The sequence below is a fragment of the Dreissena polymorpha genome, chromosome 2, assembly GCF_020536995.1.
Source record: "Dreissena polymorpha isolate Duluth1 chromosome 2, UMN_Dpol_1.0, whole genome shotgun sequence".
Classification (NCBI taxonomy): Eukaryota; Metazoa; Mollusca; class Bivalvia; order Myida; family Dreissenidae; genus Dreissena; species Dreissena polymorpha.
Window position 1 is genome coordinate 147,123,065 of NC_068356.1, and position 18,705 is coordinate 147,141,769.

At 34.6% G+C, this 18,705-nt stretch overlaps 2 protein-coding genes across 2 annotated transcripts in view; both read right to left on the reverse strand.

The window, feature by feature from the left end:
- LOC127869366 (uncharacterized) overlaps positions 1 to 18,705 on the reverse strand; it is a 262,614-nt gene that overhangs the window by 177,782 nt on the left and 66,127 nt on the right. The gene's annotated exons all lie outside the window — the stretch shown is intronic.
- Positions 1 to 18,705, reverse strand: part of LOC127869364 (uncharacterized) — a 198,360-nt gene that overhangs the window by 70,084 nt on the left and 109,571 nt on the right. The window lies entirely within an intron of this gene.

The window sequence follows — 18,705 nt, forward strand, 5'->3', positions numbered from 1 at the left end:
ACACTGAGCCTGATAGTGATGAAAACATTCAAATTGCAGGAAATCATAATATGCTCCTTAAACAATATGAAACGGTCCATAGCAATCCAAGCCTACGCGTCCTATACGAACCCATACATGTTATAACACAATATGTTCTTAAGACATTAAACTCATCTAAAATTGGCTGAATATGTTAAATCTGTTTAAGCTTAAACAAATAAGCAATGAGTGTGTTCATCACGAAGTTAGAATTTGACTCGTATACAGGATAATCAGATAAGCAATGAAAAAAAACATCAACGCATAGAGCTTGATTAATGCAAACATTTATTACTGAAGAAATTCACAGCATAAAAAAGAACGTAAATTGTACTCATTATCAATTGTCTGCAATGTTATTTTCACATCAAATACTGATATATGTATTTGAAATATGTATGTATAATAGTATTTTACGAAACCGACTTGTGATCGAACTGCACATACTCCATTACTTACAGCTTCTACGTGAACTGCACATACATCAGTACTTACAGCTTCTACGTGAACTGCACATACACCATTACGTACAGCTTCTACGTGAACTGCACATACATCAGTACTTACTTTACACTTGCATGTGAACTTCACATACAACTGTACATGCAACGTGTATGAACTGCAGATAAACCAGTACTTACAACTTCTATGTGCACTGCTGAAACACCAGTACTTTCAACTATCGCTTCAACTTCTACGAGCACTGCACATACACCAAAACATACAACTTATATGTGCGATGCACATACACCAGTAATTACAATGTCAGGCTTAATGTCTATGTGCATTGTATATACATCAGTACTTAAAACTTCTACTAGCACTGCACATACATCAGTACTTTCAACTTCTACGAGCACCGCACATATGCCAGTACTTACAACTTCTACATGCATTGAACATACATCAGAACTTACAACTTCTATGTGAACTGCACAAACACGTGTTTGTTTATTTTTCAATATCTAAGTAAACTGCAAATACATCACTTCTTGAAACTTTTACATGAACTGCACACACACACACCAGTACTTAAATCTTATATGTAAACACCACATACCTTAATTCTTACAACTTCTATGTTAACTTCATATATACACCAGTAAGTACAACTTCTACATGAATTGCTTATTCACCAGTACTAGCAATTCTAAGTGAACTACACATAAACCAGAACTGACAACTTCTACATGAGCTGCACATACACCGGAACTGACAATGTCTACGTGAACTGCACATACACCAGTACTAGCAACTTCAACGTGAACTGCACATACACCGGAACTGACAATGTCTACGTGAACTGCACATACACAAGTGCTAGCAACTTCTACGTGAACTGCACATACACCAGTACTAGCAACTTCTACGTGAACTGCACATACACCGGACCTGACAACTTCTACGTGAACTGCACATACACCGGAACTGACAACTTCTACGTGAACTGCACATACACCAGTACTAGCAACTTCTACGTGAAATGCACATACACCGGAACTGACAGCTTCTATGTGAACTGCAAATACACCGGAACTGACAACTTCTACTTGAACTGCACATACACCGGAACTTACAACTTCTACGTGAACTGCACATACACCAGTACTAGCAACTTCTACGTAAACTGCACATACACCGAAACTGACAACTTCTACGTGAACTGCACATACACCGAAACTGACAACTTCTACTTGAACTGCACATACACCAGTACTAGCAACTTGTACGTGAACTGCACATACACCGAAACTGACAACTTCTACGTGAACTGCACATACACCGGAACTGACAACTGCTACGTGAACTGTACATACACCGGAACTGACAACTTCTACGTGAACTGCATATACACCGGAACTGACAACTTCTACGTGAACTGCACATACACCGGAACTGACAACTTCTACGTGAGCTGCACATAAACCACTTCTTACTATAGAGTGACGACTGTAAAGGCCGCTGTTACGTGGGATACCTCCATGCTCCGCCGTATCACGCCATGGATCACCTTCCGCCATCTGTACAATTATGTTAGTAAAATGCGCATTGATTATAAACAAGCTTAGTTGTGTATTTATTTCGAAGATAATTGATTACATACATACAACATAGCATCGAACGTCATTATCTTGTTTTTAATCACTTAATATTCATCCTGTCCTACCATACGATAACGATTAATTTTTCATCTAATGAAATACGCTCACAAATTTATGTAGGGAATTCATTTTATATACTTATATTTTTGTATTTATAATCCATTTCAAGTATTGTATAAAAACTTTAAATAATTACATACACAAGTATGTATCTGCAAAAATGGTGACCAGCATACTTATTTAATAATTCAAAAGTATTATATAAGACTACGTGTCAAATGCAAATTGTATGCTCCTACATCATTTTCATTCGATATATTTATAGTAGTTGTTTAAATTAAGCCACGTGTATAACTAGCACTGCACGCATTTATGTGGGTGATGTACTTATTTGAATGTACCCATGTGTACTCATAGCTTTCAGTGCATGTCGATTTTGATTCGATTCGTATATAGTAGTTGTTTAAATTAAGCCACGTGTATAACTAGCACTACACGCATTTATGTGGGTGATGTACTTATTTGAATGTACCCATGTGTTGGGAATTCAGACCGTACCCAACGGTAATAGCGTTGATATATATCTGCATGTAAGTTATGTTAATGGAACTCCATCAACACATAAAACCTGCTAAACCTTTTTCTAAAAGGTCATTACTTTAATATTTTTTTAAACAGTAACCCCATAGCTTTCAGTGCTTGCCCATTTTGTTACAAATACAAACAACGAAATAGTAAAAGTTAAATATAATGTTTACTATTAAAATACCTTACCGGGTTTTCAATGCTTAAAGTTACATTTTTCATAATTTATCTTGTATTTGCCATCGGATGTCATCCAAATTTGGAAAATTAACAAGTGCTTGATAGTGTGATATCTTTTACAACCTAAATTTGATTTGATCTAAGATTCCATTTATTATAATTAAACAAGTAACATCAGAACACAATTAAGTTACACCATGGCAAATCTAACAAAGGCCTGCCAATAAACAACAGCAACAACAACAACAAAACAACAATAACAACAGCAGCAGGGCCTTGACACAGGATTTAATGCAACAACAATGACAATAAGATTAATATTATCACATAAGTGTGACTTAGCCACTTATAAAAGTTTTTAGTTGACACAGAATTATGCACTACTGCTAAATCATCGTTATAGTGAATAGGCTACGGTCCATATTAATATTTATTATTAATAATATATAATAATATTATTATTTGATTGCTTAAGAAATAATTGGCGCGTACAAGCGTTAGTTATTTCTGTAATAAGCAACGGTTTGGAGTTCCGATGCGCAGAAATTAAACCAAGAGGGCGCAGCCAGAGTGGTTTGGTAACAAGCATCGGAACGACGTACCGTTGGTTATTACCGCAATAACCAACCCTTACACGTCGCTTATTTCGATTCTAACACGATTTCATTAATAAGTTATCCGCGATTTAAAGGTCATAAATGAGAATTATATTAACCGAACGTCCTCCACTTTTTCCGCGAAAATGTAACGCCACCACAACAATGAAAATCAAATGACGTCGTCTTCATTTATAATGAGTGCGCGGACAATCAAAGTCACGTCGTACTTACAACCGTTGGTATATCGGGGTAATAACCCACGATAGGCTCCTTTCTCATTCTAATGTGCATTCGTGTGCGACTGTGGTAAAATTCGCAATAACGGTGATCGATTGAATATTTTTCTTTATGTATTTCATTCCAATAGTACAGTTTGATTTTCACGAACATGTTTACTCAATTATAGTGAAAGTATATTTCATACTTTTTTATTTTGTAAAGGCTCACTTTATTGAATACCCTTGTTTAATAAACACATAATCGACGGGTAACCGTTTGTTATTGAGGTAATAATCAACGGTACGGAGTTCCGATGCGTAGGAATTAAACCACGAGGGCGCAGCCCGAGTGGTTTGATAACAAGCATCGGAGCGACATACCGTTGGTTATTACCTCACTAACCAACGGTTTCTCGTTGATTATTTCGATTCTAACACGGTTTCATTAATAAGTTATCCGCGATTTAATTGTTATTTAAATTATATTAACCAAACTTCCTCCACTTTTCCGCGAAACGTGACGTCATCACAACCATTAAAATCAAATGACGTCGTTTTCATTCATAAACAGTGCGCGGACAATAAAAGTGACGTCACTTTAAACAACCGTTGGTATATCGGTGTAATAAACAACAGTAGTTTTCCTTCTTTGTATATAGAAAACAAGTCACGTGCCGTGGTAGAATGCTAATCAATAAAGCTTTAACTGAAATAATTTCATATGTGATTTTTACCTAAAATATATGTACATAATGTTTACGATTTCCTTTCAATACAATTAAAAGCTGGGAAAGACTATAATTTGAATTTTCAAATTAAATCATTTTGTATAATATGTGAATATATTTATTGGCCCCTTAAACTAGCTAACTTGATTAATAGTGAATAACAGCAATTAATAGTTATAATTATTCCGGCATCTTAAAGACGTCTTAGTCATAGAACTAAAATTCTAAGTACACATCCAATTAACTATTTAAACTTTCATAATTATTTAATGGTATGAGTCTGTTTGATTGTATAACTATGACTAAAACGTCTTATGGCGTCTTTATGAAACCAGAATAATTATAAATATGAATTGCGATTATTCACTGTGAAATAGATTGTCGGAATATTGTTTATGTAACCAACCATAGATAAAAAATCAAAATCACATGCCTATGAAAATATTAACAAATTTTAAGTCACATATGAATCAATAGCTCCTTTACAAGTTGATAAACATGTGAATAGGTTTCTATAATAAAAAAGAATCATTAACCCATTAAATTATTTAGATTATCATAAACACGTATTAATTCACCATCCTTTTCCTTTGTATTTACCGCAACGGGTTTCGCTTTCGTTTACCCCTCACCGACTCTTTATAAAGAAAACGAATAATGTTTCAGGCACACAAAGCCACGAACATTATCACGGGCATTTTGACTGCGCAATGTGTTCTTATTTACATGTAAACACTCGCTTATAAAGCATGTTGATTGAATTCTACTATTACAGGCTAGTGTATCTTTGATCATCATTTCAGGAAGTGACTCTTTGGAGCATTGTTTAACGAAGTTTGTGTGGTCCTTTCATAACTGAAGCTGAATTATATGAGGGATATGTGTGTGTCCTTGCTCTCCTATATAATTAACTTACTAGACTGCCGAAATTAGAGACTAATTTGGAATAATTGCTGCTATTGCCTACAATGTAATTTGGTATTGTGCTGTGGGTGGAGAAGGAAGTGTGTGTGTGTGTTTGTGTGTGTGAGTACACTGAGAAAACCCCACCTGTCCGTTACTATGGCCACTTACCTTATTCACATGCACGGGGAGCGGAGATTTAACCCGGATCGTCTTTAAGAGAAGCGCATGTACCGACCACCTCGTTAACAGCCAGCAAATTTCGTTCAGCAAGATTAAGAATCCTTCAATGAATTTAAAGAATCTACTAAACATCATAACAAACAATTGATCATAGTTCATTTAAGGTAACCTGTAAGACCCAATTTCGCAGTCCATCGGCTAAAATTAAATGCGCAAACGAGAGGGTATGATTGTTAAGTAATGCTAGCTTTAATTGACGTATTGACAGACAATGCATATGGTAATTTGTGTTTAAAGCTATACAAAACAGCCTCGGCTAATAAAGCAATTAAGCTATTGAAGTTGCTGATAATTGTTTATGTTGAGGAAGTGTTGAAATGTACTCGAAGACTTAGATTAAATCAAGAACATATGGTTGGTAAAAAGGCGCTTAAAGTCATGACTACATTTTGATAAAATACCATGACTTTAAACATTAGACAAAAATTATAATGTCAGTGTTTTAACTCCTTTGTGGGTTCGACATTAAATAATGCTTCAAAAGTATGGAGTTTCAAAAAGTCAGATGATTGAACGCTTCATTAAAATTTTTACAAACATTGTTTCATATCTACATAAATACGTGTTATGTTTTTGTTCATTGAGAATTAGGTCGATATCAATTGTGTGTAAACGGTTTTGTTAACATTATGAAATATTGGTTGAATTCTTAAAAACGATGATACTATTATGCAAATTTTTACAATAAAGTAAACGATTGTAATAAAGGTTATACAAATTGTTTAACACATGCTAAGAACATAATACATAATTATTAATAAGGTAATGAATTTGAAAAACCAAACGTTGTAAAAGAAAATATATTTGTTAGAGAGTTTAAATTTAAACGTGTTGACAAATTTAAACACAAGAGGTATGATTAAATGAATAAAAATTACGTATTAGATATGTATACAATTTGTAAAATCTCTCTGGCAAATACAAAGAATATTGGCACTTTTGCGTTTGTTTTGTATATACTTTGGATACCGCGTATCGGTGTATTTAGTCTGTCTTCAAATATAAAATATCGTAATAAATAAAAGTAAACAGATTAGTTCGTTGTTATTTTATTCATTTTGAAAAGCAATACAGTTCCATTATGATATAATCGCACATTTTACCTCAATATCGACTTGGTTCTGCTTACAGTCGGACGCCATTTTGTTTGTAATGAAGAGTACTGCGTATCGGTGTATTAACGGTTAGCCGCTGTGTAGATTACTTGCATGACGTTTGAACCTGTCATTGGTGTACTATATAAGAATAATTGTTAGTTGAATAAAATAATACCATTTTACCTTTTATTTCAGTAGCATGCATATGTTTATGTTTATATATATAAATAGAATATGTGCATTTTATAAAAACATTACAAAATAAACTAAACATTATTACATATTTCAAAAACAACAACAACTTAGCAATATCTTAAAACTTTCTAGTCATTTAGTGTCAATATAGCTTTTACAATTTTACATCGACTTCTCCCCAAATCAAAATGACGATAGTAAGCAACTGAAATTAAAAAAAACATTAATTGGACACAGCCCCTGAAAATTATACGAGACAAGGCATCATTTATTTCAATTGAATGGTATGAAGTTGAGCGTGTTATAGTCATCGTAGTAGCATGCCCATATATGTAAAAATACAAAACCGTCTAATACGCGGTTCACCGTGTGACGCCATTTTACTATGGCATGTTTCAATTCGTTAAAAAAGCAATCGAAAAACGTGAAATACTTTCGCAATGCTTAACAGAACTTATGCAACTGTGCACGATTTTGGCACTGACATCGTATTTTGTTATAAACGACAACATACTTACCCGTAGACAGGCCATTTAACGGTTATTTTTTGTTTATAATAAAGTGGGGAAACACTTGTAAACATTCGGCACCGGAACTAAGAAGTTATGGGGCAGATATTCGGCATGTTTTAGGTTAGATCGATACGTCCGGCAGGGGCGTACCTAGGCATACGGCAGTACGCACGTGCGTATAATTCAGTTTCAAACTTGAAAAAATGAAAACTCGAAAAATGCAATAAAAAGTGAGGGCTTAGGGGTGTTAGGGGTATAATTATGTAAACAAGCAAACAAGAGGTCCACTTTTAGAAAATAACAGTGGGTACAAAACACAACACAGTCTTAACTCAAAACATACGAAGTTAAGTATTTTTTCACTGATGAGGGGTAGTAATCTATGTGTAGACTACTCTACGACTGTGTTGTCGCCCTTCAATTTTTGTGAACCAATATTCGGACACGGGTACCAGATTATGTTTACATGGCACACATTTTGAAAAATGTCGGCGAACGCTCCGCTTCGTCCAGATGTTTTTAGAAATAGCGTCAGCGAAACATGAGATGATACTCAGAAGCTAGCTCTTTTGACAGATAAGTGGGAAAATGTCCACAGCTTTACATTTCCCTTAAGATATGTCGATTAAGACTCGATTTATAGATCTACCCGTTCTTGAATTTGAAATGTATTTATGAAATCTAGCATTTCTATGAATTTTCACATTTCTGGATGTTCAAATCATGATAAAATGATAGGCAATGCCCAAATTATTTTTTCATTCAAATTATTGTAGGTATCTTTATTCGAAATTGTTCTTCACTATTTTGTTTATATATATATATATATATATATAAATATATATATATATATATATATATATATATATATATATATATATATATATATATATATATATATATATATATATATATATATATATATATAGCTATGTTAAAAATCAATGACGTTCTGAAGTACTAGACCCTGTAGCGCAATCGGTTAGCTGGTCGTCATTTCGTCCCATTATTGACCTGAAGGGCAGTGGTTCGATCCCCACAACAACCTTTCACTTTACTTTTTTTTCTTCTAATATAACTATTTCCTAGTTTATTTATTATTTTCAATTACAGTAGAAAAATATAATTATCTTAACTTTATACCAAAACTAGCTCAAACACTTACACTTTTAATTAAGGTTTATTTTCAGTTAATCCTGCATCGCGGTGCATAATTGCGACTAATTTTAAGTGTGCAATGGGTAGATTTGACCCCGATGAAACACTTGATGAGAGCATAGCTTTTGCGAGTGAGCAGCTATACACCAGCATCAGAAAATGCTTCATGCTGCTCTTCGTTATGCCTGTCTCCACCGCAACTGCAGAAAGATCGTTTTCGTATATAGGGAAAGAAAAATTAACGCTGAGCATGTGGTCGTGCACAAAGAATAGATCGAAGATAAGCATTACTTTTCAGGGTGAAGTATTGCACATACAAGTGGACCTGTGTTTTATGTGAAATTAGAGGATGTTTTCTTTTTAATAAGTTACACATAGTCCAAACTGGTTTTATTGATAGAGTTAAATAAAAGTTTAGCATGCTCGCTCAATACTCAGCGAGCATGCTGTTGTTTCATTCAAACAGTGTTTCTTTTACAGTTTAATTAAAAAAAGAATTTAATTTTCTTTCAGCAGAAAATAATGACGGGCTTAGTTTTTTTCTTTTATCGGTCTTTTTCGAGCAAGAAATTGACGAATTATATTGCCAAAACGTGGCTGAAAGATATCACCAAAACGCACCATCTGCAATGAATTTTTACAACATTTTCGAGGGGGAGGCCCCCCAAACCCCCCTTGCAGGAGGGGGGTAACCCCCTCCCGCACCTACCCCCACTCGCAGCTTAGCTGCGAGGTCGTGCGTATCGTTGAAATAGCCTCAGGAACGCCCCTGCGTCGTACCCACCGATACGCAGTTTTCGCAGTATACGTTAAAGAATCTCTGTACACCAGTTAAACATCCAAACATGCATATATTCTCAGAACAGCATTCCACGAAATGAACGCTATTGTTTATGTTGTTATGACGTAGATTAAAAAAAATATATATTCCCATTTTACATGTATGAGCGGCTGTTTCAATTATTTAAGAAAAAATAGCTTTTTATTATACATTAACTCGAAAAAGCTTTCGTTATAAGAACTAGAATATCAAATTATACTTTTCAATAGGTTTCATCACCCCCTTGATGTAAAGTAGTCTATTTGCGTTTCTAATTGATTAGCTCTATTTATTTTTATACTGATGACAGAAAAATAATGTGTATATTTGAGTTTGAGTGCGATGTACTGTTGTATAATAAACTCTCTGTATGTGTGTGTCGGTCGGTCAATAAGGCAGTCATTTGTACTACTCAAACAATTAGATCATATACATTATGTGAGAACAGGGTCACTTTTAGAAATGCATTTTCAAATGTAAGTCATTGCAAACAGTGTTGTGCTTATGCCATTTATCTGTTTACAGTAAACACAACAAAAACAATTATAATCCGATTACTCGCAAACTAAACTTACACTTAAATAACCACAACACATCCATAATGTTATTTTTTTCCTTTACAAAGAAGGAAGTCACTTTCGATTTCAAAATATAAATTGAGCTTATCAATGATATATTTTTACTTTTTACGAACCTTCTCTATTCTCAAATAATTCTTACCCTTTAACATAGATCCGTGTCATAAACAACATAATTTGGTAGACAAATTAAAATAAAACCAACCCAATCGTTCGCTTCCAAACCGGAACTAGACGAATCGATGCAAGTGTTTACCTCCACTATCGATCAAATAAAGGTTAGACACTACTAAAACTCAGTATCGGTAACGCAATCGGGACTCCTCGGACAATTCCGCCATAACGGCGATCGTCTCTCGGTTGTATTTGGTGTAAGGATATGTCTAAGGTAGCAGTTCACGGTAGTAAGCAGAAATATGCGAATTGGCCCCGTGAAATATTGGGAAAGGGTAGGTTTCCATGTCAAATTTGAGGGTAATAGGTCTTATTGTATCCCCAAATTGCATTAAATCCTGAGAATATGACCATTTTCAAATTCGAAACTGTGGGGTCATGACCTCTTGTTGTTGTTGTGTTCTTTGTTACTCAGGAAGGAAAACTGCGGTAGGCATATTGTATTTTGGGTTCTTTTTAAGCGGGAATCGCTAGTAGGATCACGCTGTGAAGTATTGCGCGAAAACCACCTGGTTACGTGATATTTATTCATGGTTTGATGGGTTGTACTATGTTTTGCGTATAAAAATATCATTCCAAAAGCAGGCTATCATTTCCATTTCATATATCCCCAGCCACTTTCGTACATGGTAAAACGTTTATTTTGAAGCCACTGTTTGCGGCCTTGCAATTCTTTCACTTTTGTCAATAGTATCACCTGTACAGGTTCCATATGCTCTTTTTTATCTTGAATGTAAGTTTCATACTACTTGTGTGCAGTGAATGTGTTTTTATGATTGCCGGTTCATTGTTTTCTGAATTGAGCGTGGTGGAGATCAAGAAGGCGTCCGAGGCTCCGAGAGAGTGTGTGTCTACCGTGGTCTGCTACCTAACGCCTCTAGGCGGAAGATATTACACCGAAATATAGTTCGGATTACACACCATTAAATTTGGACTAAATTAACTGATAATATAGATATAGAAGGACCAATATCTGAGGAGTAATATAATAGAATATTTGTTTCTGTTATTGTTAAAGCGGGTATATACGATTTAGTCAAATATTTATGAATTTATATAAACTGTGTAAAAAACTTATTATATATATATTTCAATATAAATTAAAATAAAAGTTAAGAAGAACATGTGTCGAAAATGCGAAATAAGCCAGATATTTAATTCTGAAATTGAAAACGGCTGTACAGCCGAATTCGCCAGCATGTATACCATACATGTACGATGTGCATCTAAACTTAGTTTAACGGTTTATTTGAAATTTTGCAACGATATCTATTCATACGACACACCAACACTATCTCCGATCCTAATACAAAGACGAATGCTTCGGTTATTGTAGGAAAATATGTGCGTCACTATAGGCTCGGGGCGCTAATTTGTCTTTGCTGCATTTTATGAAATTCGGCTTTAATGTATAATTTTTCTTGCCTATTTTGTGTTATTGTAACATATTTTATCAATATATTACAATTAAACACATAAAAAAAAATCGTATATACCCGCTTTAAACATTAGTTGTCATTACATACAAAATATTCAAAAAATAATTAAATGTTTAGAAAGCCAATTGGTTGTTTCTTGAAGTGTAAACAATACCATTATTCAAACTTTAACAACCAGTATTTCTTATTATTGCATTAATTACCGGTACAACATTGCGTATGTTCTGCAGGGCGACAAACTTTGAGATTTAATCCATATGTTAAGGTTCTATACCATAAACAAACGTACAACACTGTACAGTGGTACAGGGAAAACTCTTCGGTGTAATATAAGAAATAGTAAACTCCACTTAGACCCCCCCCCCCAAAAAAAAAACAACATTAAAGTGACAAGCCAGGCAGTCACAAACTGTATACAGACAAAATCCATATGGCCCTCAGTGGGGTTTACTATTACCAGTATTGAGACACCTAAAGGGTTTCGCAGGATGGAATAAGTGGAGAGCTTGATTGAATTTGAGAAACAATTCATTCTGTGCATTTGATGCAACTTAAATCCAGATGTTTTTATTCTGGCCAGACCGATACTCTTTAGCTGGGCAACCAAAAAACTTAATATGGTCAACTGTGCAGGCAACAATTGTAACTAGAAGTGGCGCGGCAGAGGCCGACGCGTATCCCCACGCCGCATGTTTGACCCAGTAAGCATTTAAATGAACCTGGTGGTGAATATAATGGATCAGCCCTGTTTTAGCCTTAAGTGTAAATTGGTTATTCCAATACTGTGGAGACACCAATAACACCTATAAACAAATTAAGAATACAGGTTTTTATGCCCCCGGTAGGGTGGCATATAGTTTTTGAATTCTCCGTCAGTCTGTCTGTCTGTCCTTCCGTCTGAAAACTTTAAAATTGCCCTAACTTATGCAATATTTAAGATAGCAACTTGATATTTGGCATGCATGTGCATCTCATGTGGCTGCATATTTTGAGTGGTGAAAAGTCAAGGTCATCCTTCAAGGTCAAATATATGGCTTTAAAGCGTCGCCATAGGGGGTATTGTGTTTCTGACAAACACATCTCTTGTTTTAAATGAAAAACCAAAGATTTTGTTGGAATTTAATAAGGCATCGTGTATACATTTTAAAACTCAATTTTCCACAATATAAAACAACTTTTTTAAAAGGCACCAATAAATGCTCCTCCATCCCCTATGCACGCTAAACCAAGAATCAGTTTTTATAAGATTATGCATAGTTGAGATTGACCGTATTGTCATATGAGATGTTCAGTATCAATTGGAAGTATATCGGTGTAGAAATGAAGAAGTAAATGAAAAATAACCTTAACAACTGAGTGAAAATCTTTGACCCGGCTCCACCCCAACCCCCATAACTTTTGACCAAGGGGTCAGATCTAAATTCCAAATTGTGCACTGTCGCACATGTGCCCATAGCTACCATATGTAGGAGATAGTGGTCAGGATGAACGGACGGACAGACGGCGGAGCTAACCACATTATAGATTTCAAAATCTAAACGCTGACCCTAAGTTCAAGGTCAAGGTCACGGGGGTGAAACATTTTTTGCGCAAGGAAACGACTTGTGCAGATACACATGCGTACCCAATATGAAATCAATATCTGAAGGGACACATACTTAATGAGCTTTTTTGAATCGCGGTCGCAGATTTCGAAACCTGAACGCGGACCCCACGTTCAAAAATTTCATGCGCATGGAAAGCTGTTGCCCAGATACACATGCGTACCAAATATGAAAGCAATATCTGAAGGGACAGAGTTTGTATGAGCCTTTTTCGAATCGCGGTCTCAAATTTCGAAACCTGAATGCTGACCTTAAGTTCAAGGTCAAGGTCACAGGGGTTAAACATTTTATGCACATGGAAAGGTGTTGTCCAGATACACATGCATACCAAATATGAAAGCAATATCTGCAGGGACACAGTAGTTATGAGCCTTTTCGAATCGCGGTAGCAGATTGCGAAACCTGAACGCTGACCTCAAGTTCAAGGTCAAGGTCGCAGGGGTAAAAATTGTATGCGCATGGAAAGTTGATGTCTAGATACTCATGCATAACAAATATGAAAGCAATTTCTGAAGGGACACCGTATTTATGAGCCTTTTTCGTATCGCGGTCGCAGATTTTGAAACCTGAACGCTGACCACAAGTTCAAGGCCACGGTCACAGGGGTAAAAAAATGTATGTCCATGGAACGGTGTTGTCTAGATCTACAAGCATACCAAATATGAAAGCAATATCTGAAGTAGTTACGAGCCTTTTTCGAATCGCGGTAGCAGGAAAATCTCTGACCAGGCCCAACCTAAACCCCCATTACTTTTGACTCCGGGATCAAATCAAAATTACGTCGTCATTACCGTCGCACATATGCTCATAGCTACCATTTTTGTATGTTTCAAGGTGCTAGTGCTGATAGTGTAGGAGGAGATAGTGGCCGGGATGGACGGACGGACGAACGGACAGACGGCGGAGATAACCACATAACCCCCACTTTTTCTCCTAAAAGCGTGAGGATAATAATCGTATATTATACCAACACATTTTATGTTCCTTTAACAATACAAGCATAAACTTTGGATTTCACACTATAACAATTGAGTTTAAAAGCGATATACTTAAATTGATAAATAACCTTTGCGTTTCACGTATCTTTATTACGCGTATAATGTAAATCCTTACCATAAAGAACATAATTTGAGAGAAATAGTAAATTATAATATCATCTTTAGTTCGCTTCAACTAAACAAATTGAAATCCTACATACCTGTCCAAGTAGTTACTTCTCTATAAATAACAGAAAAGGTAGACACTAGTTAAACATACTCGCTTTAACGTTTCATTCCTCGTGTAATTTCTGCCGAAAAAGACACCAAGCCCGATGGTTCATTCACATATTTCGAGTATACAGCGTCAATCTCCACGCAGAGTTGTCGTTCCTTGCTCTCACATACAACACTGCATAAGGCTCAGCACGCCATTTTGTCTACCAAATAACTAAAACCGAACAAACGCTTACAATGTATATTTGTGTGGATATTTAAGATCGCATGCATTTAATTAAGAAATATGACTTTTAAATGTACGATAAATCGTGCAAAAACTTGTGAGTTTTAATCCAACTCTTTGGAACTATTTTATTGCCCATTTACACAGATGTAATCATTCCATGCACTTCACAAATGTAAACAATTGTACATATTTTTTATTGAGTGACGTTAGGCATTGTTTCGACGTATTTATGTATGTTGGTTTCTTAACATAAAAAAACATATCAATTTTATAATAATTAATTAAGACTGATATAAGATATCATGGTATGAGATGGTTTTCTTTAATGCAGTTAATGCAATGTAACCGTCGTTCAAGAGATTGTTTAGTATACTGTAACCTCAATGATGAACGCTTGGAATGATCATGACATGAATGAGACGCTTTCATAACAATAGTCCGTTCTGAGCCCAACACAGAGGTGAATGTAATGTGACCGTCGTGCAAGAGATTGATACAGCGTATGCAATTATGATATATTTATTGAAATATACTTAGTTGTCCGTGTTTGACTGTAAACGATACACGATAACGTATAGAAGAAAAATGTACACTTACGGGCACATACTATAAAACGCTACTTAATATAGAACATCATAAAATGTTATAGAAATTGTCATTGTTCATTTTAGGTATAGTTATATTTTCATTATGAATTATAGTGAGATATTTTACAGTCTTTAAAGCCCGTTTAAAAACAAGTCTATGTTAAACGTACACAATGTTCAAGAATGTATTTTGAACACACATTTATTCAATTTCAGTGAAACTACATGTACAATGTGTTAACAGAAAAAAAGTACCTAACTGCCTACCCAAGCCTATTTTTCTGGGTCGGAAAAGGGCAACATAAATTCTTTTTAAATTCGCCTTTATATTTTCTCTCTGATAGGCGTTTCTTGTTTGATTTAATTATTTTTAATTTGTTTAGCAGTCACATAAACAACCAAGCTATGTAATGTGGAGTTTTTACACCCATTATTGCTGCTTCTTCCTGTATTTGCGCGATGATTATCTGAGATATTGGCTCTATGATTCTACATTCTCGGGTCTTTTCTGTAAATAAGGAATGTAGTTGACAATTGTTAATAGTTTTATTTGATCGTTCGTCAAAAAGTTGTAATTCTGTTGCTCTTGTATCTTCAGTGCAATTGAGTAATTAAATAGTAATTAAATTGAATGCGTTTTGATTCCATTTTATTATTGTTTAATTTGAGTTACAATGCTATGACGTTAAATTTTATTTACACTTGAATGTATTATGAATATTGCTGGGCCAAGTGTGAGGTTGAGCGCTCTATAACCAGGTTTAAACCCCCAATGCTTTGCATTGACCGTTCCAAGGCGGTGACCCCAGCTTTATTCAGATTTTGTGTTTATGTTGGTTTGTATTGTGCTGTATTGTGCTGTTTTGTACTGTTTGGGCAATCGGTCACTTGCCTTAAATAAAGGACCAACTAATTGTTATTAATGAAAATTCAATACTGCTCCAGCAGCTGGAGTTTCACTTCTTTATATTTTATATTGTGATGTAAAATCATTTTGTGATGTAAATTAGTTATACATATTTCTGGATATCGTATAACTAATTGCAAGGATAATATATGTTTCAAATGATCTTGTTGTGTACCTGCTTTTCGTGAATAAAATTAAACACCAATCACTACAGCTTTTGGATTTTTAATCGATATGACTAAGTAAACGAAATATAGCTTACTTTAGATGATGGGCGTGGTGGTTTTGCTGTAAAAAAATAATTATGCTCATAATAGGATTTGTTCTTGAAATAGCGTTCAAAAAAGTATTATTATGTTTTCAGATCTTTTTTGTATGAGCTGATTTCTAAGTTTTTGGTTCTTTCCATTGTGATTTTGTCCTAAACTTGTTTGTTGTTGCTGAAAGGTTTTTAATATACCATTAGTTGGAGGTTATCCATATGAAATCAATTAAGTCGACATCTGGCTTCATTTAATTAATATTCATGAAAGATTTGTATAGTTTCTGACTTCGCTACGCACAGGTCTAGTGAGTTATGCAACACGTATTTGGTAAAGTTGCTTAAGCATTATTATTTCAACATATCTAATCATAAAGTCTTCGTCATTCTTACGAATCAGAAGTGGTGCTTTTGTAGCGATTTCGAGACCTTCCTTGTTGAAGTTACACCAGTATACAATTTGAAAACACACACACTGGGACAATACGTTTCTTAATCACTGAGTGAAGCTATCATTAAGCGATAAACTGGGCTTTATATAGACAATTCCAGAAATCGATACCTCCCGGATTACCCGCCCCTGAATACTCTCGCGCGCCTCCAAAACGGTACTGAAGAAATAAACATGGACCTTTATATGTGTGTATAGGTCCCTACGCAAAACAAGGAAGCGAAACGGGTTTATCAAATATATTTGAGGATTTAAAGAGTTTCTGTTATCGATCTGACAACCACATGATAGTTCGTGTTTTTTTATTAATATAAATTACCTAATTAGTAGAAATAAGGTTCATCTGCATTCGTTTAAGAGTAATATTACACAGCATGGACATGGACCTATTTATGTAGGTCCCTGGCATGAATAAGGTCTTGATTGTCATTTAACATGTTATTTAAAGGTGACGCGTGAAATCTTATCTAAATTTCGGTATCAACACATGTGCAGACATGTGGTGTCACGGGCAAACCCATAAACGCTTTTAATCCTCACTTGGAACATCGCCTCCCATTGAGCGAATTCGTTCGCGCCTTTATCGCAGATGTTTTGTTCAAGAGATGTATGTTGATGTCATTTATAACCCGTAATTAAAGAAAAATAAATCACTTATTTTGTGCGTTTATTATTTTTAAGCGTAAATTTAGACCGTTTTACGCACATTAATAAAGACATACGTTTAGGAAATCTAGGGAACACAATTGGAACTATTTAAGTTTATTTTTAAGGCTCATTTATGTTGAACATGTCAATCGTGAATTAAGATGTTATTAAGAAAATTTAATAATATTTCAGGCAACATGTAAAACGTTATTTAAATAATAATAATAAAAAGTTGTAGACAAAAGCTGATATGTCCTTTTCAATAAAAAAGTATGACATCCTGACATCTTACACAGTTTTGCAAGCGAATTACTCCGATACTTGTTCATTTAAATCACAAAATTCATTTCCGGCTAGTTATTTTTGTATTAGCTTGAGAGCGATTTTTTAATAAAAGATTGCTAAAAACCACTCTAGTCTTAGACTAAACTTGATACATAATTTTAATTATTAAAAAATCTCTACCTGAAAATCTTACAGAGTTTCGATAGCAAAGATTTACGAAACAATTTTAGAATCACAAACTTCATTTCGGCTATAGCTTTGTATATTACCTTTAAAATGACACTTACAAGGGAAATATTAATAGCGAAATGGAAACTGTTTAGACAAACGAAGAGATGTATTATTCAATTAAAGAAGTCGTCATAAGTCTTTAATCTTGCAACGTTTCTTAATGAATAGAAAGTACGACATTTAATAAGAAATAATATAGGCTTAAACAAAGGCAGATATCAATTTAATTGTCTACATCGATCTTAAATCTATCTAATTAATATCAAAGATCTATCCAAAAAATATGGTCTGAATGGATGTTTCCAATCTTTATATATTGATAGATCTTTGTTAATATCTCCGGCACTATTTACGCTAAAATCACAACGTTTACTTCACACTTTAGATCTTTCTATACCTTTATAATTATGCTTGAATAATTGTATTCCATAAAGAAATAATTAAATTTTATACAAAGGCATTTTGCTGAAAGGTTTGCTTAAAAATGCCAACTCAGCCTTAAACATTACGTGTTGTCACTGAATATTGTTGCAGAGACACATATTTTATGAATCTATCGTGTATATTTTTAATTAAATTATATTGATTTACGATACATATCGACACTTGGTTTTATGTTTCACTTGTTTTCAATCCTAATGTGCGAAGTCATAAAGTACTGTTTATTGGAATAAAGCGGGTGTACACTATGATAACGTTGTAATCTGTCAAATTCCTCAGTACCGTTTTCAATCG